The following is a 25,214-nucleotide window of genomic DNA, read 5'->3' on the forward strand; positions in this document are numbered from 1 at the left end:
GCCCACTTCTGTAAGCTCCCTGCAGAGGTCTTGCATACAGCTCTTAAAACCTGGCCTAAAAGTGTCCCTTTTAAGCGTGATATCGCTCAGAAATGTGTCCATTTATTCCTAGGTGATAGGTTGAGCTGCTGAAGCCCACAGGGCTTGTGAGGATGATTCACCTTTGTTGGTCGTGGCCACCGGGGAGGATTTGGACAAAAGCGATGCAACTGAGCTGTCTGGAGTATTTGCCCTTCAACATAGAAGTAGGAGAAGAGTAAGCAGGAACTTTAGGGGAGAGGGAGGCTGCGACACCACTCTGATCCAACAGACCCCTGAGTCAAGCCAGGCATATATGTTGGTGGCCCCTATATCCAACTGCTGGAGCACCAGGGCCGTGCAGTGCAGCCAGGAGATTCGAGAGAGACCAAGCAGTACCAGTGAGAAGGCCCCAAGACTTTTCCCAGAGAGGTTACATCCAAGGTCTGAGGCATTGAGTGTCCCAGGGCTCAGTCAGTTGAGGGTCCTGAAAGAGGATGTACAAAGGAGGAGAGCTGCACAGCTAGTTCCTGGGATCAATGAGGGAACCTCTCTGTGAATTACCTTACCACCAATAGGTGAGGGCCCCCACCAGCATAGGCCTCAATGGCCTCTCCATGGGAGTCCACCAATAAAAGGATCTCCCAAAGAAAGGCCCAAAGGTCTGAGGTCAGTGCACACTTCTTGATATGCCACAATCAATCATGGGAGCGTCAAGGTCCAGTCCAGCTGCAGCTGCACTTGGGCCTCGTCCCTGCAAAACTCATGTAATTGCCAGTTCCACCAGGCCACACAGGCCGTCCCCATCTGGGGCGAGGCCCCCTCCTCCTCACTGTCTCGCCCAGGGCCTCCCAGCTCACCCCTTTCAATCACCACTCACCTAGGGAGGGCCCTCAGATGTGGGGGTTGATGATGTTGTCCAGCGCTCCCAGCCCCAGGAATGTGCCGCCCGCAAGATCGCTGCGTCCCAGCGCAGGCCGGCCTGAAAACAGCGGCTTGCACCTTCACAAGTCTACCGGCGTGTGTTGCTTCTGACCACTAGGTGTGTGGCCCGTGGTCCGTTAGGCGGCTTCTTTGCCCAGGTTTGCTGTGGCTTCTTGCACTCACAGAAACATCACTAAAGCCCAGGTGCGCCCAACTTCAGGGCTCCCCCACACTGCCATCTTCTTCCTGGTGCTGCACCCAAGCTTGTAGTTGCGCTTGGGCTGGGGGAGGCAAAAAGAGCCAGGTCCTACTCAACAGTCAGGGGCTCAGCAGCAAATTGAGGGGACCCCCAGTTGCAGGGCCCCCAGGGTTATGCAGGAACTCTTTAAGCCCCATGCGAGGTAGGAGCAAGGGCAAGCTCCATCCTACTTCATCCTCGATCAGGCCACACCAACCTCCCGGGCCCCTTTTTAAACCTACAGAAGTCTTTCTGCAACTTCCTCTGCAGAAGTTCTTTCTTTTCCAACCTCAACAAATCTTTATGACCCTGTAAAAGTCTACATGAGCCAATTCGAGCCTCTCAGAACCTATGGGATTCCCTCTCAACCGGCAGGAGCCTATCAGAACTTGCAGGAGTCTTTCTGATCGTGAAGGATTCTCTCAGACCCTGCTCTTCTCTTTGAGTCTGCTGAAGTCTTTCTTAACCTCAAAGATTCTTTCTGTACCTGCAGCAGCTTTTTGGAGCCTGCAGAAGACTTGCAGAATGTGTCTGAGTGGTTTGTCGTTCTTATCCTGAAGGAGTCTCTCTTTACCTCTAGGTGTCTCCGGGGCAGCTGGTGTCTTTCTGAAACCAAAGTGTCTTTGAACCTACAGGAGTCTGTCTGAACATGTAGGAGTCTTCTGGATACAGAAGCATTCTCCCTGAACCTGCAAGATCATTTTAACCCGTAGGAGTCTTTTTGGTCCTGAAGGTTTCTCTCTGACCCTGCTGATGTATTGAGCCTGCTGAAGTATTTCTGAACATCCAGGACTCTTTCTGTACCCCAGCAGCTTTTTGGAGCCTACAGGAGTCTTTCAGAATGTGCAGAAGCTGTTCTAATCATGAGGGAATTCCACATGTCTTTGAGGCAGCCGAGGTCTTTATGAACTTCCTCCAGGAGTCTTTCTGAAACTACAGGTGTCTTTGAACCTACACGAATCTTTGTGGCCCTGCAGGAGTTTTTCTGAACCTCCACAGCTTTCTCAAAAACTGCAGGAGTCTTTCAGAACCTGTAGGAGTTTTTCTAACACTGAAGGATTCTCTCTGAACCTGCAGGAGTCTTTTTGATCCTGCTGGGTATTTCTGAACCGACAAGAGTTCATCTGAATCAGTAGGAGTCTTTCTCAAACAGCAGAAGTCTTTCTGAAATTGAAAGCATCTCAGTGTGCCTACAAAGGTCTTTGCGCCCGCAAACGTCTTTCTGATTCAGCGTGTATATTTGCAAATATTTAAACGGCATTTCTGAACATAGGGGGTCATTCTAACTTTGGAGGAGTGTTAATCCGTCCCAAAAGTGACGGTAAAGTGACGGATATACCACCAGCCGTATTACGAGTTCCATAGGATATAATGGAGTCGTAATACGGCTGGTGGTAAATCCGTCACTTTTCCGTCACTTTTGGGACGGATTACCACCTCCTCCAAAGTTAGAATAACCCCCATAGTCTTCTGAGTCTACAGGAGTCTGACGGAAACTTGAGGGATATTTAAAAACCAACTGCAGTATCTGAACATACAAGAGCATGAAACCTACAGAGGTCATTGACCCTGCATGAGTCATTTTAAACCTTCACAATTCAGAAGCTTCCCATACATTTCCTCACATATCTTATATAAAGGTAAGCCACAGGAATGACTCACTGTGATTATGGATAAGGGCCACCAGGAGCCCATGGAGGGTGACCTGGAACACTACAGACGTCAACAGTAAGGCAAGGCAGATAAGTAAGTTCATAATGGCTTCCAAAAGTCTCTCTGCCGTGTGGCACTGGGAAGAGTGGCTGCATAAGTCCCAGACCATTCTTCACATAGGGTCATATCCTTGAGCCAGTCTTGGAAAAGAGGGACTCTCCAACCTCCCCACACCATGGCAATTCTGTGTTTACCTAGTAGCAATGTGTTGGTGGTGAGTTTACGGTACCCCTTTGGTATATTCTTGACATATACAAGAAAAGCAATATCAGGGGTGAGGTGGAAGGAGTGTTCAGTCATATCAATCACAGTAGCCATAACTTGTGCCCAGTATTGGGTGATTTCCAGGCATGCCCATTTGAGGTGAAAAAGTCTGCCCCCCCAAGCACTGCATCGTTTACATCTACTGTTATGTGTTTGATTATACCTAGCCAGTACTGTCTGGGTCCTGTACGGCCTGTGCAAATGTTTATATTCTATTGGTTTAGATCTCCCATTAGGGGAGACATCTTTGGTTTTCTGGCAGGAATGGTGCCACATCTCATCTGTGATATCAATGCGCAGATCCCTTGCTCAGTGCACCTGAGCATGAGGCGAGACTGCCTCGATCTGCTCAAACACTGCAGTGTACAACCTGGCAATGAGCTTGTATGGATAGGGAGTAGATAATAAGATATTTAGCACTGACCACTCTGGCGGCTCCTCTGGGAACGTGATGAAGAGCCAACGGGCTCCATGAGAGAGCTTGCTATATGTGATGACACCCACCAGAGTGCTGGCAGAATCCTCCAGGCTGTCCTGATATGTTTTCAATTTGTGTTCCGGGAATAGGTCTCTCAGTGTGGTGATTTGTTTGCTACCACGGTATTTCACAAGCGGGTCTGGTTAATTCAGCAGATGGGTCAGCTTGTAGGGGGAGCAGATGTATCTGCTTCTGTTCGAGAGTAATGTGTGGTGCATGCCGGCTGTTGTGTATCCAGTAGTGTATAAAATGCACCTGTGCAACCAGAAAGTACACTTTAAAATTAGGTACTGCAAAACCTCCCCTGCTATAGGGAAGTTGCAAACAATGCCATTAGAGTCCGAGTTGTTTGCCTGCCCACGCTAGGTTCATCATGAGCGAGTTCAGCTGATTAAAGAACACCTTATTTAATGGTATTGGTATGTTTTGAAACATGGGCAGGAGCTTTGGTAAAACCACTATTTTTATCGGGGCTGTTCTGCCCACCAGGGACAAGGGCAGGGTGATACAACAATCAACGCACATTTAACTCCTCCATGTAAGTCCCATAGGTCTCCCTGAGAATAGTCCGAATACCCATGTGGCGCAGTATGCCAAAGGCCCGTTTGCCACTGTCACCAGTATGAGATGTTAGGGCGTGTTGTGGCTCCCGTCAGGGGGACCATATTGAACTACGACCAATTGATCCGAAGCCCCGACCAACGGCCATATTGTATGACTTCATCAAAGATGGGGCATACGTTTACGGCTGGGTCCCTGACCACCAGCGTGGCATCTTCTGCATACATCGACAACAGTGTATAACAAAGGCCCTTTTTGATCCCACATCTGCAGTGAAACTCACAAAGAGTGCAAGCCAGAGGCTCCACTACTAGGGCAAATAAAATAGGGGACAGGGGCAACCCTGCTGTGTCCCTCTGCAGATCCGGACTATAGAGGACGCTTCTCCATTTACCCGTATCCATGCAAATGGGTCTGTATATAGAAGTTTGACTCATTTCACAACGGCCTTACCGAGTCCCATTCTGCCCAACACTTCCGGTAAAAATGACCATTTAACAGTATCAAGTGCCTTGACAGCATCTGAAAGAGTGGCAACTACCTTCAGCTAGAGGTTCGGTTGGTTTGAGAGAGCAAAGAGGGATCTAAGATTGTTGGCAGTGGAGCAGCCCGGGATGAAGTCGGATTGATCCGGCCGGACCAAACAGGGCATCAGGGGAAGCGGCCTGTTTGCTACTATGTTGGAGAGGATCTTGCTATCTATATTGACGAGGGAGAGGGGCCGATAAGAGTCACACCTGTCAGGGTTTGTCAGGTTTATAGACAGTTATTACTATGGCTTCTCAACGTCCGCGGGAGCCTTCTTATTGTGTAGGCCTCACCATAAACCTCCAATAACAGAGGTACTTGATACTCCACATATTCCGTATAAACCTCTGCAGGTAAGCCGTCGCTACCTGGAGCACTCCCATTTCGTAGCCGTTTGATGATCTTTTGATCTCTTCTGCGGTAATGGGTTGGCATAAGAGTTGGTGGTCATCATGTCCCACCCAAGTCAGGGTTACCATGTTCAGGTAGAATTGGATATCAGAAGCCTTGGCCTGCGTTCTGAGGGATCATACACTATACTTTCATTTGACATGTATATACAAAGTATATGATTTGATGCTCAGCTATGCTTAAGGAGGGCCACAAGTGTGTATCCTGGCTTGTCTACCTTCCCGTACCTCAGAGCCCGACTGCATTTACTCAGGAATTTCAATTCTCTGTCTGCCTCCTGATGGAATTCAAGTAAGGTGGTTCACATGGGGCCAAGGGCTTCCCTATCATGAGTAGCTTCAAAGCGCTTTTCTAGGTCATGCAGTACCCGCTCCAGTGCAGAAAGTCTAGCTCTAATTGATTTTAAAATACCGTGCCCTTTTGCAATACTTTTCCCCCGAATTACGGTTTAAGGGCCTCTCACAGGCTGGTAGTTGAGGAAAGCAAACCTTTGTTTAATTCAATATGGGCCTTAATGGCCTGTCGAATTTCCTCTTTAAAAAAAGCTTCCAACGTGTTCTGGGGTTGGAGGCGCTACATATGCATCTGATGCCATCTGGTGGGTATTTCCAGGCAGAGCACTACTGGAGAGTGACCCGACAGGGTCCTGAGGAGGTGTATAATCTCTCCCAGCCAACCGAGCACATCTTTAGACCCCATTCAGCAGTCTATGCGAGATGAGGTGTCATGTGATGAGTAGTGAACTGTATATTCACATGTGGCCAGGTGTTTAGATTTCCAGCAGTCAACCAGATCAAAGTATGTCATAGCACCAAAGAATGCTTCTCAAGCTCTAGTTAATCGTCTTTCTCTAAGGTACTCTATGTTGTGCCCAATGTGGATGCCAAGTTGATCATACTACCAGGAGAGATATGTTTCCTGTAGTAGTATAATATCCATCGCATGCCTGTTCAGATAACCAAGCACTTGCCTACATTTATGGAGATATTTGAGCCCTCTCACATTCCAAGTAACTAATTTTAAGGGACAGGAATTATGATCATATCATGTGCAGAGTTCTTAGGCCAGCAAAAATAAAGTCAGCAAAAACAGGAGGTTTGAAGGCAAAAAGTTAGTGGGAAACCGCGCCAAGGATGCCAGGTCTAACACCCATAGTTTTTTATCTACATTAACTCACACTATATTCTCCTCTGTATATCTCTAGTCTCTATCGTATACCTCTAAATGTTCCCTTTTTTCTACTATTCTGTCAATAAATTTTGTGTCGGATGCTGGATCTCTGACACTTCAAAATAAAGTGCTCCACAAGGGCTACCTGGACTTTATTTGGAGCCATGACAGCTCACAAACGTGAGAGTTCATAAAATGTTCAATGGCTTCTTAAGAGGGCTAATGCTTCAAAGAGCCAAAGGAAATCGCTTTAAACAGAAACAATTTCGGAGCTATCTAATTTCCTAGGTCCATGATCAACTCTTTCAGTCTACGTTTTCGCATTTAATTTGGGACTATCAGACATGTTTATCCTGTTATAAAATTTGGAACTACAAGTTCCAGAATTCAAAGCAAAATAGCTAAACTGGATGAGCTAATCACGAATAGACCTGAGAAACAAGAAAGGTCTGCAATTTCATATTTCTGCCTATGTCCGTCCAATGCTCAGCGAATCTAGACTCTCGTTACAGTGCTATGAGGAACGTATACCAGCCTAGGTGCTGTCTTTTAAAGGTAAATAGCTCTGCCTTCCCTCACATTTCCCCTCCAGGATGCCTCCACTTATAGCATCAGCAGCAACTGATCTCCCATCTCTTCTCTCCGTGGTGAATCCAGAACTGAGTTTCCCTTCTCATAATACACCTAGTCCAATCTTATCTACTCATAGTGACACCAGTGCCCAGTTTCCCTTCTCGGTGTCACTAGCACCATTATTACCGTCTCAGTGTAACACTGGTATAACTTCCCATCACCTCAAAGTGATACCATTGCCGAGATTCCCATCCACTCACACCAACACCAGTGCTTAATTTGTAAATAAAACTGTGCCAGTGCTCAAAGCCCTCCTCTTAAATACGTGTCTGTTGCAATCAAATGTGGGAACACGGAATACTGAGGCAGCCTAATCCTGAAGCCATCTCGGGCCTCTTCAATCCATTTAAAGCCACCCCTGTCCCTTCAGCTTACTCTTGCAGCTTTCTGCTTTCTCCCATTGTGACGCTTTTTCGTTTTTCTCTTCCTCCGTCTTTCCCATATGTGTCCTTTGCTCGCAGTAAATTCTTGGGGCAGAAGAATAAGCACCGGCCCCCAAAAATAAGTGCCGGTGCTCCGCACCGGAAACAACAAGCACGAATTAAGCACTGACCAACACCATGACCACCTAACAGTAAAACTAATGATACGCTTTCTTTCTCCTCTCAATTCAAGCAGCACCAAGTTTTCCATCCCTGACAGTGACATCGGTGCTGAGCCACCTCAACATGATACCACCGCCAAACTTCCTATGTACTCACCGTGACACCATAACAGCTACTGCTGGACCCATCACCTGCGCAGGGTCATCAACCCCACCTCTAGACTGCACGTGCTAGCGGCTAAGACCGCTGTTGCTGCGGACGCAGGAGCAGATTGTGTACAGACCTCACGCTTGTCCCCCAGATGCTGGGGCAGATTGTGACTCAATGCACGTAAATGCAGATTAATGCACTTGGATGGGGAGAAGCAGGGGGAGTTGGGCAGGAGAAGTGGGGCAGAGGATCAATAAAGGGAAGCAGAGAGAGGATAATAGAAAGGGAAACAGATATAAAGAGAGAGAGAAACAGAGCAACGGAGACAGAAAGAGGGACATGGCAAGGGAAGTCCCTGAGAGGTGCCAGGGAAACACATCCTTACATGAGGAGAGGTACATATGTACAGATAGGGAGATAGGTATAGATGAGTAGCACCAGATTGATAGATATAAATAGCTACGCATCCATGTAGATTGAGAGACAGATATAGACAGATAGATGCAGATTTGTATAGATAACAATGTTCTATATAAGTATCGATAGATAAAGATAGGTCAGTAGGTATAGATGGTCAAGTGTATACCGGTATATGTAAATAGTCATAAATACTTATTGAACACTTATTGACTTATTGACTTATAGGTAGAGATCTGTGGAAATTGTACATACGAATTGAAACGTTTTACTGCCTCACTGTGCCATTTTCGTAACTATATTTTTTTGTGTGGCATCAATGATCTGGGGGCCGCTGGGCCACCCCTTGCTCTTTATTTCTGTGTACCTTTAGTCGTTAGCTGACATCCCTCCCCCCCCCACCACCCTGCTAAGAGTAAATGCAAAACCGGCAGGTCTCAGGCAGGTATGGAGAAAACTAGCTCATTTAGACGGCCTGACAAGGAAATTAGAGCCACACAGTGGAGAATGGTCCCTCTCTTAGTATCTTCAGTGCTCCTCCTGATTGTTCAAACCGCTGCCGCCTGGTTGAACTTGGAACCTGGATGCTTTGACTGTGTCTCGAGTGATCTTAATACATTTCTCTGGCTTCTGGTGTGGAACCGATGCCTGTGCAAGGCGCTCTTCTGTGTCTTTCATGCCGCCAACAGCGGGGACTGCCACTCAACTGGGGTGGTGAGGCGGGGTGGGGTGGGTAAAAAAATAAAAAAAGAAAAAAAAAGAAAAACAAACGCTTAGCTTTGGGGAATACATTTGTCTCCCCTCCGCCCTTCCTATTTCCGGCTGCACACAGGCTCCCAGTCAGTCACGATCCTGCTGTCACAAGCATAACAGCAGGGTCATGATTGATCTGAGTGGCCTGCTTCGCGGCTCAGACTGGGAATGGGAGCCTGTGCATGTTCTCCACTCGGCTGTGCAACACAGCCAGGTAGAGAACATGCAAAATGCGCATGTCTTTTTGGCCGGCCCAACACGACCAGCCAAACAGACATACGCACTTTGGGCCAGTTGTAGGAAGCAGTTTGCACGTCGCAAACAGGGAATATCACTGTTTGCAATGTGCAAAATGCACTTTGCAATGCACAAACGCCGTTTTGCAATTCGGTAACCTGGTTACCGAATCACAAAACAGGTTTGCGAGTCGCAATTAGGAAGGGGTGTTCCCTTCCTAATTGCGAGTCGCAGTGCAAATCAGGATTGCTTTGTGACCGCGAACGCGGTCGCAAACCAATCGCAGTTTGCACCCTTTTGTAATGGGTGGTAACCCATTCGCAAAAGGGAAGGGGTCTCCATGGGACCCCTTCCCCGGTGTGAATGGCACTGCAAACATTTTTTCAGAGCAGGCAGTGGTCCTGCTCTGAAAAAATTAAACAAAAACGTTTAATTTTTCGTTTTTGTAATGCATCTCGTTTTTCTTCCTTTCTTGTCCGCAGCAGGCCACCATCCCTGTGAATGCCGCCACTCGCAAGGGGGTCACAAATTGCGACCCACCTCATGATTGTTCATGGGGTGGCCCTTTGCGACCCCCTTGCGAGTCACAGATGGTGTCAGGGACACCATCCAACATTCTGAATTGCGACTCACAAATTGCGAGTCGGTCTGACTCGCAATTTGCGGGTCGCAATTCAGAATCTTCCTACATCTGGCCCTTTGTGATGCACATACCCCTCCTCCAGCTTTCCTTCTGCCCCCTCTCTGCCCTGCCCCACCCATAACTGCCAGGAAAAAATAAAATGATAATAACATCGTGTTATTATCATTTTATTTTTCCTTTCCCTACAATCCAGTGGGTAGATGCTCCTGCCCCTACCGCTGAAGGCTCTGACCTCTTTCCCAGGTAAGATATATTAGAGTCTTTATGTTGTCTACTACCCCCCAAATGCTCCACTAGAAGAACTGAGGATTCCCGAAAAGGATGACGGAGGAGCTTTACTTATTTTGCCAGTAAATACTACAACTCCCTCCTTATCCCTGCCTCAGCATCATCTTTGGTCTGGGTCCGTTGCGTACAACATAACGTTTCCCTTGATAAATAAAAGTAACTCACCATCAATATGGAATGTCTTTCTGATCATTCAGGAATCCCTCTGAACGAGCAGGATTTCTTAAGATATGACAGAATGGATACCTTCCTGCCCAAATATATATACTATAAACGAGCTCCTAAAACCTAAATTTGCACTTGCCACAGATGGGCAAGAACAGGGCAAGACTCAGCTCATTCGTTGTGAACAGCTGTAACCACACAGTCAAAATGCTCTTCATTAATTTTAGTGGATAAATATTGTGATTACATTTTGGTGAGGTGTGTGGAATGCTATGGATATGTGATGAGTAAATCAATAAGTGGTTGGATGGGAATGTCGCCTGAATGGTAGAGGTTTGTGTCCCCTCCCTTAGGACCCAACTGTGAGTATCTGGTATCCTAATTTTTGTGTATGTGGCCACAGTCTCACACTAATTTAGCATGTGAAGAAAAGGCTAGGCCTGTCATTTGCTGTGAGTCCACTACTGGACCTGTCGCGGACTTGGAAGGATGCACCAAGTGCACACTCCATAGTAACAGAGAACTACTGCCCCTATTATGGGTTCAAACATGTAGTGCAGTGGTGGCAGCATACAGTTTCTGTGATTGTAGTGAGCCTTTCCTTCTATGCCACAAGACTGGTGGCACACTGTAAAAGTCCATTGCTACAGGTGAATCTGAATCCATACACTGTTATCCAAAGTGCGTGTGTGTATGTTCTGCACATATTGTGCATATCTGACTACTCTAGAGTGAAGAAGGTCTATTGTATCCATTTGGATTGCCCCAGATCTATTTATATGGACACGATTGAGGTGCTGTTACCTTCCTGAATGGTGGAAGTGTTTTGCTGACATTCATAAGACTGGAGGAACAGAGCTACTGAAGAGGGGGGAAAAAGAGACGAGCTCTTCTTAGAAATTCAGTGAGGTCCCTTTTGCTGTAGAGAGCTGTACATTAGTCTCCCTAAACATCTAGGATGGTAGAAGTAAAAGGTCAGACTGCAGGTCCTTTTCTCAGAATGTGAAGGAGTCTTTAGAGATGTGTCATCATTTGTCTCTCTACCTGATCTCAGTCATGTGTGACTCCAATAGCCAGGTACGTCTCTGATAGCCCTCTTGTTATGCCTCCATTGTGGGTACTCTAACCTGGAGACAATCCTCCTGCAGGGGGCATCTCTCCAGACAAGGCTCCATCTGCTGTATAAGCGTGGGAGCTGTGGACCGCTCATTTCCAAGTTATTTTCATCCAAGGAGGGGTGCTCTGCAGAGTACCTAGAAGGCTAGTGGACATCCATGTCTAGTGTTTCACTATGAGCTCTCCAGATATTAGGGGGCACCATCACCTGATGGTCTAACCCAAAAGAAGAACTAGGATTGTGACTGACATGCTTCAAGCCTAGGTAGGTCACGATCACTAAAGTGGTGGAATTGCAGCACTACTGAAGTGTTCCAAAGTGGATTGTCCCATTGTCCCCGCTGTCACAGACATGGCACTTATCTGTAAGTATGCACAAGAGGTCTGTGCTTCTGAAGAAGAAACTATTGCTAAATCATGGCACTCAACAAGTGTGCCTGTATTACCTTTACTGTTGAAGCTGTGGAACGTACCTCAAAGGTGCCCAAATGACTTGTAGAATGTCCGGCCCTGTGACACTTGCCCTAAGTGTGACTCTGTGAACTACACTGACAGAAGTGAGGCCACTGTCTGAACACTGTTCGAGTGACTGTGTGGTTGCCAAAGTGCTGACTGGATCTTCACACAAGCAGACCAAGCTGTTGCAGCTGCACTACTACACTTTGAAGTGACTTAACTGAAGTCCCAAAACTGCAACCGGAAGCCGACCGCATTGCAGTCTCAACCATGGGGATATCAAACTGCTAAATCAGCAACACACACATTTCAGACAGTAGACAAACATGCAGGTCCATCCACTGCTGCTACTGTGTGCTCAGAGAGGGCCTTCAATTGATGATAGTTGCATGCCTGCCTGGACTTTGCTGCATAACCCACATCTGTTCTGTAGGACTAGAGAGGCTTCCTAATGCAACTGAGGTTGGTTTATGTTCCTCCACAGTGGAGGAGCAGGACAGAAAAACAGGAGACCAGGAAGAGGCCTACCGCTAGTGCCTGAACTCAAGGTGACAAACATTGAGAGACTTGAGCACCTGCTAGTGCCTACCAGACCAAAGGGTTTGGGCGAGCACTGCAACTGTGCTGAAACCTACTCTAGGGTACATTAGAATAAGGTAGGCTGAAGGAGACAGAAGGGTGATCTCTGCACCAGAATCCTGTACTATCTGTTATCCCTTGTGCAGTATTCAGCTTTCATGTTTTATTGCAGTATTCAGTTTTATTCAAAACTGCACACTGTCTCCTTTCAGAAAGACAATAAGATTAGTGCAATGTTGTACCCCACACTAATCTCCCCATTACCAGCACTGAGGGTCAAGTATTGAAGGAGTTATACTTTGCCCAGTTTGCAGAGCCATAACAAGCCGGATTCCTGTACATCAAAGTCTAACGAGCCCAGTTCCACCGGGTGTGGCATAGTAGCCCAGCTTGCCATGTGCCTCCTGAACTGGTGGGGTAATGAGTAAATTAATGTTTGTGGATTTTGGACTGCCCCTTTATGAGACCCTGCTATCCAGGCCCTCCTCCTCAGAGCTCTATACCAAGGGCTTCATTTACAAGAAACTGACGCATTGGCATCGATGCTTCAGTTTTCTTGCGCGTGCCGCACATCCCCTAACAACGCCATGGATGTGCTATATTTACAATACAGAGCTCTAATGGCGCACGTTTTCACAGATGTGTCAGAAATTATGATGCTTCTGTAGCTGCCAAAGTGACGCATTGCTGGAGTTGCGTCATTAAACTGATGCAACTCCATCAATGCGAGGAGAATCCATTGTAAAAAGCCCTTCGTCAAATTTAGGCCTGGTCTGAGTAGGCGGTAACATTTTGATGCAGTGAAGTCATACAATGACGCAGTGAAAAGTTGTAAATTTCACTGCATCAGTTCCACGTGACTTTTTCCGTGGGAACGTCTACCCTGCATACATTATACCTTACTTAGGACTTTACAAATTGATGCATTGGGCACAGTGCTTCAGTTTGTAAATAAGAAATAATGTAGTGCACTGCTAGTGCAGCCGCTGTGTAAAACAAAACATGCAATGTGTCTCCCATTTGCTTGAGTTAGAGCTATTAGCGTTGTAAATTTCTAACTGGACTTTTCTTGCCAGACAAACTGAAAATAAAAAATAAAACAGTTGACATAAGCGAGCCGATTCAAAGTGCCACAGCTTCCATGACCGTGAGCAACAAGAAGAGATACAAAAGGAAAAGGAAGTTTGCTCACAGTCAAAGTTATTGGCAAAAGTGCAATTATCCATGTAACAGGGTCGATGGCCAAGGCTGTAACAAAACCGCCCCAAGGAAGGACAAACGTAAAGCATTTACCAACAAAAACAAAGGATTTTTGAAAGGCATGAATGAGTGATAGTGATTGGCATGCGGTGGGAGTGGTTAAAACCCAGATACATACCAACACGTCGGAAAAAAAGCACTGCTCTATGCTTGACCTAAAAATGATGCAGCAGCAGTGCAAGAGGCTTGTGATTGAGGCCCCTAGTGTTTAAAATAAAGCCAGCCAGCAAGCTCTCTGGAAGTAACAGGCAGATTAGTCCAGATCAAGGCCAACAGCAGCAATGGCACTTACACTGTGCTGCGTGTGAACTATGCCGTGATCTTCCCAGAAGGCCTCCCTAGTAGCCTGTTTCCTTTCTATAGAGTTTACCCAAAATCTTCTGCTAATCTGCATGGTCTCGCACGTGAGTGGCTTCAGTGTGTTCCTGCACCAAGCAGTGCTGCCTCTGCACACATTAGTGTGAGGCACTTAGTGCTTAATTTGTGCCTGCACCCGTTGTTAAAACCATAATAAATGAGTGTGCATAGTCCGTCCTTAGAGCTCGGGGTGGCTAGCAATAGTCCAGAATGTCACACTTGTATCAGTGTGATCGTTAGTAGGAAATGTCGGAACTTGCAATTGGAAAACCTAGTGTAGGAGTGGCTGGTGTGAGTCTTGATGGCCTTCTGACCAACAAGGTGGGTCTTGAAACTTTTTCCTACAAAATAACCATAAGTGTCAGGGCGCCCACCAGTCACTTTCGCTGCGGGGTCGCTCTTGCTACTCAGAATGCTCAAAAGGAACATATTCGCCTAATTTGTTGACTTTCAAAAATCTATTGACTGTATTAAGCACAAAGAAATGCCATTAAGGCATCTTCAAAGAGATATATCACAAAGAGTATGTGACATAATTAAGGACCTGTAGTTTCAGATAAAATACAGTGTCAAAGTATACAACAAGAAGCCAAAATCCTCTGCAACAAGGAAAGGAGGTAATAGTTGCTGTCTGCGCACGCTCTGTTTTTAATATGCCCATGAGTGGCCTGCCTATTACTTTGGAGAAGTCACTTACTTCCAGGGTTACTTATGATGGAAAGCTAAACTGTTTCCTCTAAGCTGATGGTTTAGTACGTCTGTCACCAACAAAGGAAGACCTGCAATAAATCTTGGGCACCCAACAAAGACTCTTTAGTTTGTCCTTCATAAAAATGAATAAAGCAGCAATCACAGTAATGAGTTTCCGAAAAATAGAGAAGCATAAAATGAGAGTAATCCACACTCTTTTCATTTTAAGGATTCGCCAGCGGCACATGTAATGAATTACAACTTCCACTCACCCTGAAACGTGATGAACACCACAAAATCCCTCCATGCCCTGATGGTATTTTACATTAAAATAGTATTCAATATGAGCCCATCAGAAAGAATGTGGTTAGAACCACTTGGTGGCATCATTAGGCCAATCCTCCAGTATGGCCGTGAGAACTGAGAACCTGCTTAGAAATAAGACTTTGGGGGTCATTCTGACCCCCGCCTGCGGCGGAAGCCGCCGGCCTGGCGGGAACCGCCAGAAGACCGTACCGCGGTCAAAAGACCGCGGCGGTCATTCTGACTTTCCCGATGGGCTGGCGGGCGACCGCCAAAAGGCCGCCCGCCCGCCCAGCGGGAAAGCACCAGCAACGAGGAAGCCAGCTCCGAATGGAGCCGGCGGAGTTGCTGGTGTGCGACGGGTGCAGTTGCACCCGTCGCGATTTTCAGTGTCTGCCAAGCAGACACTGAAAATCAATGTGGGGCCCTGTTAGGGGGCCCCTGAAGTGCCCATGCCAGTGGCATGGGCACTGCAGGGGCCCCCAGGGGCCCCACGACACCCGTTCCCGCCAGCCAGGTTCTGGCGGTGAGAACCGCCAGAACCAGGCTGGCGGGAAGGGGGTCGGAATCCCCATGGCGGCGCTGCTTGCAGCGCCGCCGTGGAGGATTCCCTGGGGCAGCGGGAAGCCGGCGGGAAACAGCCGGCTTCCCTTTTCTGACCGCGGCTTTACCGCCGCAGTCAGAATGCCCCCGGAAGCTCCGCCAACCTGTTGGCGGTGCTTCCGCGGTCGTTGGCCCTGGCGGTCCATGACCGTCAGGGTCAGAATGACCCCCTTTGTTTATTGGGGATGTCCCCAGTGCAAACAATGAACCTACTGCTCTGTAAAAGCGTACCTAAAGTTCACATACATCTAAAAAATGCATGCAGATCTTGATGTGGCAGAGCACCTCTCGCTACTGATACAAGAACAGCATTGCAGAGGTTTCAGTGGCCATCTGAGTTACTGACTTACAGTGGGCATGGGCGTTCAGACCATATTTTTCATCATCAACCTTTAACTCAGAGCAAAAGAGAAAGACAAAAAATGGAGGAAGGTAGGAAAACGGTGACAAAGGGGGAAATCAGAAATGATAATGAACATTCAAGACTGAGATAAAGAGAAAGGGAGTGTAGGGTGGTGGAAATAGGAGGCATTGGGTGAAATCAAGATTAGGCAACCTTAGTATTTAGCAGCCCCGGAAGTCAACCGGTGGTGGCCCCTTATTGGTCTCCAGCACTTATTTTGTTGCAAATTAAGCTATGATGTAAAGCCTTATTAGAGATTTTAGTAGAAAAGAAAATCAATTTAATTAAATATTACGTATGATTGAAAACCAGGCCTAACCCAAAGCTGCATTTAAACTTGAGATTTTGTTCCTAAACTTTACATGACATGTATTTGCTTCACTTGCTTGATTTGCTAACATTGACAAATTCCAACAAGCTCTAACTGAACAAAAATCTTTCTGTCATAACTTTAGCATGGCCTATGCATGGCACAGACTTCCTATGCTAACAAGGAACATTATATTATTTTATTCTTTCCAACCATCTGACCCGCACTGGAAACTAGACTGAAACGTGCTTTTTTATGAATAGGCTTTAGTGTGGAGATGTATGGGAAAGGCATGATCTAATTTCATTCGTACAAAATATTTTGCACAAATGTCTTTTCTTTCAGAAACCAAGACAAGTGGGAATTTTGTCTGATATAACAACTTATGTAGAAACAATATTAAATATCTCTTGTGGTAGTACTGTCTTTGTTAACATTTCCATTTCAATGGAAGCAGACCTTGTTGTCCGAATTTCAGCATATTTGATTGGCTGTCTAACATCTGAGAATAAACTATGTATTCAGTTGTGTATCTTTTTCAATTCATGTATAAAAGTGCCCCAAGGAAAAAAGAGTTGGGATTGAGTTGGATTGGAGGAGAGGAGATATTTGCTTGGCCTGGCTCCTTGCTCTCAGACCCTGACTCTTTCTCTCTGAGCTCCTGACACAGACAGATTTGCTTTCTGCCTAGACTATTCCCTACCAGTAGTTTGTTACAGTATTCTTTATGAGTACTGATAGCTTCGCAGACCAGACTGCTGCTTAAACTCTATTCTTTATGCTATTCATTTACTAAGGGCCTCATTATGAGTTTGGCGGTCGGCGTGGGGAGGATGCCACCATCATACCAGTGGCGTCCCCCAAGCGTATTACAATGTTCCTGCTGGGCTGACCGGTGGGAACATTGTATTACGCGTTCCCCGGTGGGCTGACCAGCAGGAACAGTGCTACAATATTGTCCTCAGCTCCTTTAAGGGAGCCAAGGCCAATACCGCGAAGTCAAGTGGGAGGGCTTAGCACTTATCAAGTCTTCTCGGTAAAGATGAATATAAACCAGGTTTTTTGGCTCAGTCAAATTGCCACCTGCTTCCAAATGCAGCTTCTGTGGCTCACCCAAAGTGAGCCACAGAAGCACACAGGCTCCAATAGAATGTGCACTGTTTGCAAAGCAGACCGTTTGCATTCCAAGGGGGCAGTGCAGGGGCCCCCTTGCGTCCCCCCAGCACTGGCTTTCTGCCAGCCTTTCCATGGATGGTGGAAAGCTGAGTTGTAATCAGCACGACGGTGCTGAGTTCAGCGCTGCCGTGGCTGAGTACAGCTCAGGTCACCGTCAGCCTGTCGGGAACAATGTTCCTGGTGGGGACAGTGGTCCCCGTTTGGGTCTGACCGCAGGATTGTAATGTGCCGGCCAGACCACCTTTAGTGCGGCAGTCAGACTGTCACAATGAGTGAGGCAATGCTTGGACTGACACACTCGTAATGAGGCTCTAAGATGTTTTAATTTACTGACTTACACTTTTACTGATTTAGAATACTAGACTAGGGATAGATTGTGGGATAAGCTTTATACAATGCTCTGTAAATTCTATTAACTAATAAAGAATAAAGACTAATAAAGAAAGACTTATGATTAAATAAAATCTTAAAAATTAAATTAAAACTCTCATTATTGACTCCTGAAAGACTATTAAATGTATTTCTCTGTGATGGTGCACTTTCGGCAGCCATGCTTCACATCAGACACACCTGTGCCATAGTGACATAGTGCAAGGGCATCTGTGTTCTGTAAAGCTTAGGTTTTGTACCAAAAGGAGTCCTATCCTGAACAAAAACTGCTTTAACTTAAGACTTTTTCCATTTTCATTTTGCATGTCTGCTGTACAATGTAGCACACATGCAAATTAGAAAAAATGAAGGAAAATGAAAACATTCCTCTCAAGGAGGCATAGAACTTTGGTACAAATTTCTATCTACAATTCTTTGTAGCTAGGAATTTGTGTCACAACTCATGGGTAATTGAAATGGAACACCCATCAACCACCATAGAACACCCCCTTGACACATAGTAATGCAAATCAGTGCAGCATTACTTTGGGATAATAGCCAACACAAGTCCAGATTTGTGTTGGATAGTCAATCCAACCATAACACATTGTGTTCGGTGTGCATTACAAAAGTAACATAAACCAGACACACAGCATTAGTAGAGCTGGGCCTTCATATTTCACCCACCACGCTAAGAGCCAGATTTCAGAAAAGTGGCACTGAACACAGTGCAGCACCACTTTTCTTATGCCCCTTAGCGCACGCCCAACTCAACCATGTGTGTGCTGTATCCAAGATACGGAACACCATGGCGGTAGTTAGGGAACTAGCATCAAAATTGTTGACGCTAGTTTGGAGCTTTGCAGGATTAGCCTAAAAAATGTTGACGGTAATCCTGCAAAGGCTATTGAGGCCCATTGGAAGCAATGGTGTGCCTCCTTTTAACGCCTGCTTTGAGCAGATGTTAAAAGTGCCCAAATAAATTATGCAAAGAAATCTCTTAGATTTCTATGCTCTATTTTCTCACCCCCCCCCCCCCATCGAGGGTTCGCCCCCTTTACACATTATGCCTGTCACAGGCATTATGTAGCGCAAAGGGTTACAAAGTAGTGCAATGCATGCATTGTGCCACTTTGCAAATCTGGTGCAGGGAAAATGCCACCTTAGCACCGCCTTAGCATAAAAAAAATTATGCTAAGGCAGCGCTAAAGAGTTGCTAGGCCATCCTAAATCAGGGTCAAAATATGTCTCAAAGAGGAGAGACTGCTTCAAAGTTTCTGTAATTTAAGTCCCAGACTTTCATAAACCTAGTGATGAATAAAAGATGAAAATTGCGCTAGGTAAAAACTCTGACACAGCAGAAAAGGCAACATAGTACCGAGCAATGTTTCTTAGTATAAATCATCCAGGTGTGCAGGAATATATAAAGAAGACTTTCATTCCTGACAGCAAGGCTTTTACAATGAATACAGACCATACTCAAAGCCATAATGCTTTTCCTCAGTGTACAAATAATGTCTCTCAAATAAGTAAAGGGATATCTGTTTATGTATTGCAGGATTGCATTGTATTGTATTACATTAATCTCAGTCGCAGCTTACGGGGGTTAGAGGGGGTAGGGCAGCGAGCAGGGGGGATATTAATAAAATGTAAACATTAATTTTAAAAAACTTACCTGCATGCCATGCCACCGAACCTCCGTCTCCTCAGCAGCAGGCATGTACAGGCTCCCAGTCTGCCCTGCGGCCAATCCTGATGCTGCTCAGAGCAGCATTAGGATTGCCTGGGCGCGCCCAGCCAGGCCGCTCCCATGCTGACTGGGAGCCTGTGCAGGCTCTCTCCAGCACGACAGTGCTGGGCTGGAGAGATCACAGTGCGCCTGTGTGTTTGGCAGGCCTGAGACGGCCGGCCAAACACACATGCGCACTAAGGGGAGTGCACAGTGCAATCCCCTCAGTGCTCGTCATCCCCAATGCCACTTCTGTTTTCACCCTGTAACCCATAAGAACATGGGCTCTCAAAAACATGAAACAAAAAGTTCTGATTAGGGAAAAATGTATCCATTGCCCATCTGTTACGTGTATTTGTAAAGTGCACTAGCCACCGTGAGTCTTGGAACTTTGCCACCTTCTCTGATTATGACATCCGAGGCAACAAGTAGGCGCAATGACCTCTTCGGAATTACAGAGACTAAATGGTGCCTCTGGGGGAGTTTTGGTGTACCACCATAAAAAGTAAAGCTGAGGTTGAGTGTGCTTTTCCTCCAGAAGAGGGAGATAATTTCACTATTTCTCTAATAAGATTTCCTTGACTTAAGTATAAACAATAAATGCCCTACAATTACCTGAGCACATTACGTTTTAGATAATTTAAGTAGCAATGATAGAATCTATTTTCTTCTGGCATTGGCATGCCAAGGGCAGGAAACTATTACCCTTTTTATGCAGAATTATCAACAGAACGTGAGTCCATGTCTCCACCTCCTCTGCAGAACACTAAGGACCTAATTCTGAGTAAGGTGGAATAAGTTGGAGTATTTACCAAATGCACTAATTACCCATATCCTCAAAGGGTTATTGACCATGTTTTGTAAGCAGCTCCTATTACATGTTCTCCACCTTGGAATGAGGCTTAACATGCATGTGAATCCAGTATTTATGGCACTGAAATCTGCATAATTTGCCTTTGTACCACAGCTTTTGCTCTAAATACATTTTGCCAGTTATACCCTAGTAAATTCTGTCGGGAGGAAACAGTGGGGGTGGTGGTGATGGGTAATAGACGATTAAGGGCACATGCTATACATACATAGAACCCTGTCCCCTTAACATCAAATGTAATTGCACACTTATTTAGGGATGTCATCAGTGCGCTGCGGACGTTGGCCGGAAATGGGGATCAGTCACCAGGCAATGCACTCAAATGTTCAATGTGGTACATGATAAAAAAACTGTAATTCGGCAATCCATGACTCGCACAACAGCGAGGTAAGACATAACTAGCACACCAAATGCAGTGCTTATGACCTCACAATATTTATACCAATAAATAACATCTAAAATCATCACAAGTCCTTAAGTAGAAACACAGACTCATTACAATAAATCATGCTAAATCCATACTCCTCTCTCTTTCAAAGTGTTAAGGGTAATGTGGTATGTAATCTAAACTGAAAGATTATTTTCAATATTTGTAATTCTATCTATTACATCAGTGGTGAATGATGAAGCCATGAGCACTGCAAGTTATGTTTTACATGCTTGTTGCGTGAGTTATGAGTAGCAGTTATAAACATAACTTGTACATTTCATTGTTTTTTGGTTTTAATACTTTATTGCTTTTCAGTGAATTCTTAACGGTTTTAAACCTACTTTAAGGTGTTATAACCTAAGATAGCTATAACTTCACATTAACCTTTGTTGTTTTAGAGAGTATTTGTGTTTTGAATCATATGCCAATCCAACAGTTTTACAACCTGTCACGGGCAGTGAACCCCGCCCACTGCACACGGCCTTCAGTTGTGTGCTTCGGTGGTAGCTGCATGGCAAGGCTCTGCTTCAACCTGCGGCTGTCAGCCACGCCCTGCTGCACACACCTGAAGGCTGTTTACAGCAGGAATTGGCTACTTCGATCAGGACCTACGTCCAACCCCTCAATGGGCATCCAACCCAATTTAACCATGCCTTTGTAAAAAAATGTTTGCGAACCATAGCATGGGTTTCGTTAGCCTAGTTCAAGCTTCATGGCCCTAGACCACAAATACATAGTAAACTTTATGGGCATGTGTTGGGCCTTTCATCGTTTCTGGTCCACGAATCCCCTAAAAAGCCCATCAAAGGCCCATGAAACTTGCCTCTGATCCCTGATGGCACCTGTCATTTTCTCGGGGCACAGGGAGTCCCTGCGTTCAATAATGGCGGCCACAATATTTTTCCTGAAGTTGGAAACAACCACCCCCCCTCCCAGCAACTGTGTGCGCTGGGAGGGAGATAACTTTCAAAGCCTCAGTTTAAATTTCTCATCACCGTGCAGCTTTCAGACAGGGTGTAGAACATATTCCAGCATCACATCGATGTGTAGTCTTGTAGGTAATGCACATGCTGCTGAGACACAGTCTGGTTGCACATGAGTGATCCTTTACGCCTCACCTCGCTACATGGTCAGAGTGATGGGAGAGAGGAAAGTGGGGGCTCAGAAGAAGCTCGACTTCACTGCAAAGCATTAAGGTGCCCTTCGACCAGCAAAGCAAAGTAACCAAGTGAGTCTTTGTTGTACAGAACTTCAGGTCGTGAACTGACATTGTAGGTTGGCGCAAACAGGAATTGTTTCACACAGTCAATACTGTGCCTTTGTTCTATTATTTTACTGTGCACAATCACCTTCTTTCAACTAATCACATTCACTGCCCCTGTATTATTGTTGTTAGCTCACTGAAGAAAAACCGATACAAGTTTATCGTGTTAAAAGTCTGTCATTTTTGTATTTGTTCTACTTTGGGGTTTAGCACTATTTTGGACCCCCAGAAGTGTCTGTAGTTTTTCTTTCTAAGCTCGTTTGAGGAAACCACTGTTATTGCTTATTACTTTATTAAACAGGTTCCCAAGAGTAGCGGGTGGCCCTTTGTCTTATAATTCTTGCTAGAGAGAACTCGACTGGGTGCAGTGCCAGATACTGTCCATGCATAGTACTACACTCACTCCTCTCCAGGGATCGACTGGAAGTGCCAGAAGGGCCAGTATGCCAGATCAATGTGTGGGCCAGTTTTGTGGCTGTGTGTGGACTTGTATATCCTCCTAGTGAGTCTGAATAATCATAAAACATCTTTCGAGAGTTAATCTGCCCGCTGCAAAGCACTTTGAGCAACCTGCCAATCACACCTGTGAACCCATAATTAGATAACACAGTCGCCTTAGTGATTAGGGGGTAGTAAAGGTGGAAACGTGGGAGAGGGAAAAAAGGGGAACAAGACTGAGGGAATGGCGAGTGTGCATTGTGGATCCTCTAATCTCATCGAAGTACAGAACACAAGCAGTGGTTTTGTCAGAATTCATTGAGGTAAGTTAAATCATCAGAAGGGGTAAATACAAAGCTCATCGTCCCTCAAGAGTAGCAATCAAAGCACGATCGATTCAAACACACACAATAATCAGAACCTGTGTATCCATTGGTGAAAGTTATATTGTCTTACATCAGTTAGACTTACTATATGACCAGTATAACATTGCATGGTGCACTGTAGGCAGTGAAAAAAATGCTTGCTGCAAGTGAGTGCATGTACATAAATATATATATATATATATATATATATATATATATATATATATATATATATATTAAAATATATATATATACACAAAGGTGATTAAATAGGTAATTTAATTGTTTCAGTCTGTCCATCATAATTCCTACATTTGTTTAGACTGGGCAGTCCTCACTGTCCTCTAATGACAACCAGCCAAACTGTGTTGTACAGACAAATTGTTGCATTGTCGTTTCATCCCCAATCAAAGTACATGATATATCTATCTGGGTCTTCATCAGGACAATATGTGGACACAACCTGTTTGGTGAAAGATTATAATTGTCATCCATGTTACGTGTGTATGATCATGAGAGAACAATTGAAGTCAAGTAGGAGGGCTTAGCACTTATCAAGTCTCCTCTGTAAAGATGAATATAAACCAGGTTTTTCGTCTCAGTCAAATTGCCACCTGCTTCCAAATGCAGCTTCTGTGGCTCACCCACATAGAATATATGTGTATCAGTCATAGGCCATAGGTAACTAAATCCAACGAAAGAGGGACAAAACTCACCCAGATATGGTGCAAAAGATGAACAATGTCTTCTGTCCTGTCTCCTAGTCTGGTATAAATAGTGTGTAGGCACGAAGCAGTTGTCTAATAATCTCCAAAATATTATGTCATTGAACGGTTCAACTTCATGTAAACTAGGCCTAGTATTCCCGCAGCTGGTACTCATTAGTGTGGAACCATTGGGATGGTCGTCAACTGCTAGAGGGTTCCCTCCAAAATCTTAATGGGGGCCTTTATCTCAGCTGAGTCCATGTGGAGTACACAGAGGAAGTGACAGATCTAGTGGGTATTTATAAATTCTTAAATCGCTGTTTTCACGTAAAGTGTAATCACTAGTTTCACTATTTCCTGCTGGGACGTGCTTCCTCCCCATCAGCACTTTCATGTCAGCCCCCATTTCTCCCCACCACTCCCACCCGAACTGCTTAGTTTACAGAATCCTGCCCTATCCAGTCTAGAAAAGGCAAACTTTTGTTTTTAATTCCTTTGGTCTTAGCTGTCATCATAGTTAAGCCCAAAATAGAAGGAAATGGGTGCCAGTTGTCAGTCCACCTGCAGGACTTCCTGTGTCCACTCGCACCAGGCCAGCCCTGGGCTCTACTGCAACTGGAGGCAATTTTAGGGTCTCCCTAGCCCCAGCAGGAGCTCACCATATGCCCCATGACAAGAGTGTGGCTACTTTCCCATTAGCACTGCCACCCCAATGTCTTGCTGGAATCTAGAATGGCTAAGTTGATGAGATTTTTTCTGCAGTCATTCTTTAAAATATTGCCCTGGTTAACATTAGAGCTTATTGCTTGCTGCGGCTCTCAGGGTGGAGTCTGTTGGTGACGCTCCTTTCTTCAGCTTCACCCTTTCCCTTGGCTCTGGCAACATGCGGAGGAGAGTGGTGATACACCAGTGGGACTGCAGATCCCCAAATCAGCCAATGCCTAAAAGATGTGACACACTTTCAAATGCTAAAAATGAATATCAGTGCTGACTGCTGACGAGCTGCTCTTGACCCAGTGACTGTACCTTCTCAGCCGAATCTAATTACCTTTTTTTGTGGTCGTCTTTTCGCTATTGTCCCTTTAATGGACTATCTGTTTCCTCTTCTGAACACTCAGCGGATCCGGATCAATTTTCATTACGGTTCCCTAATCTCTTAAATTGTGAATTCTGAGAAGTAGTGTGACAGGAATAATGCAGTGCGGCAGGGTTATTTTAAACAAGCCACTGACTCTCCTTCCACTCTTTAAACATGCAAATTGCAATATAAACATGCCACTCAGCACTATGCACTTTGAAGCCCATCAAATACATTAGCAGCAACATAGATAATATATTTATGTACTGCTCTACACTAAAGGAAATAACCTGGAGATGAGTTTTTCAGAGTTCTGCAGTGGTGGCAACCTATGTTACAGCATATCACAAAAACGGTGGTGGGGGTGGAGGGGGTTATTTTTTGATAGAGGTTTAGCGAGAGGGAGTTTCACATTTTTTGGACCCTGCACAGTAATCCTTCTTATGGATTATCGAAAAGACTGTCTTTGATTACCTCAAGCTCATAGGAGCACAAATGTAATTGTATGGGGTGAAAGATAGGTGGGGGTTGATGAGTGTAGACATTTGCACTGAGAGAAGTTGGCTCAAAATGA

The sequence above is a fragment of the Pleurodeles waltl genome, chromosome 7, assembly GCF_031143425.1.
Source record: "Pleurodeles waltl isolate 20211129_DDA chromosome 7, aPleWal1.hap1.20221129, whole genome shotgun sequence".
NCBI lineage: Eukaryota > Metazoa > Chordata > Amphibia > Caudata > Salamandridae > Pleurodeles > Pleurodeles waltl.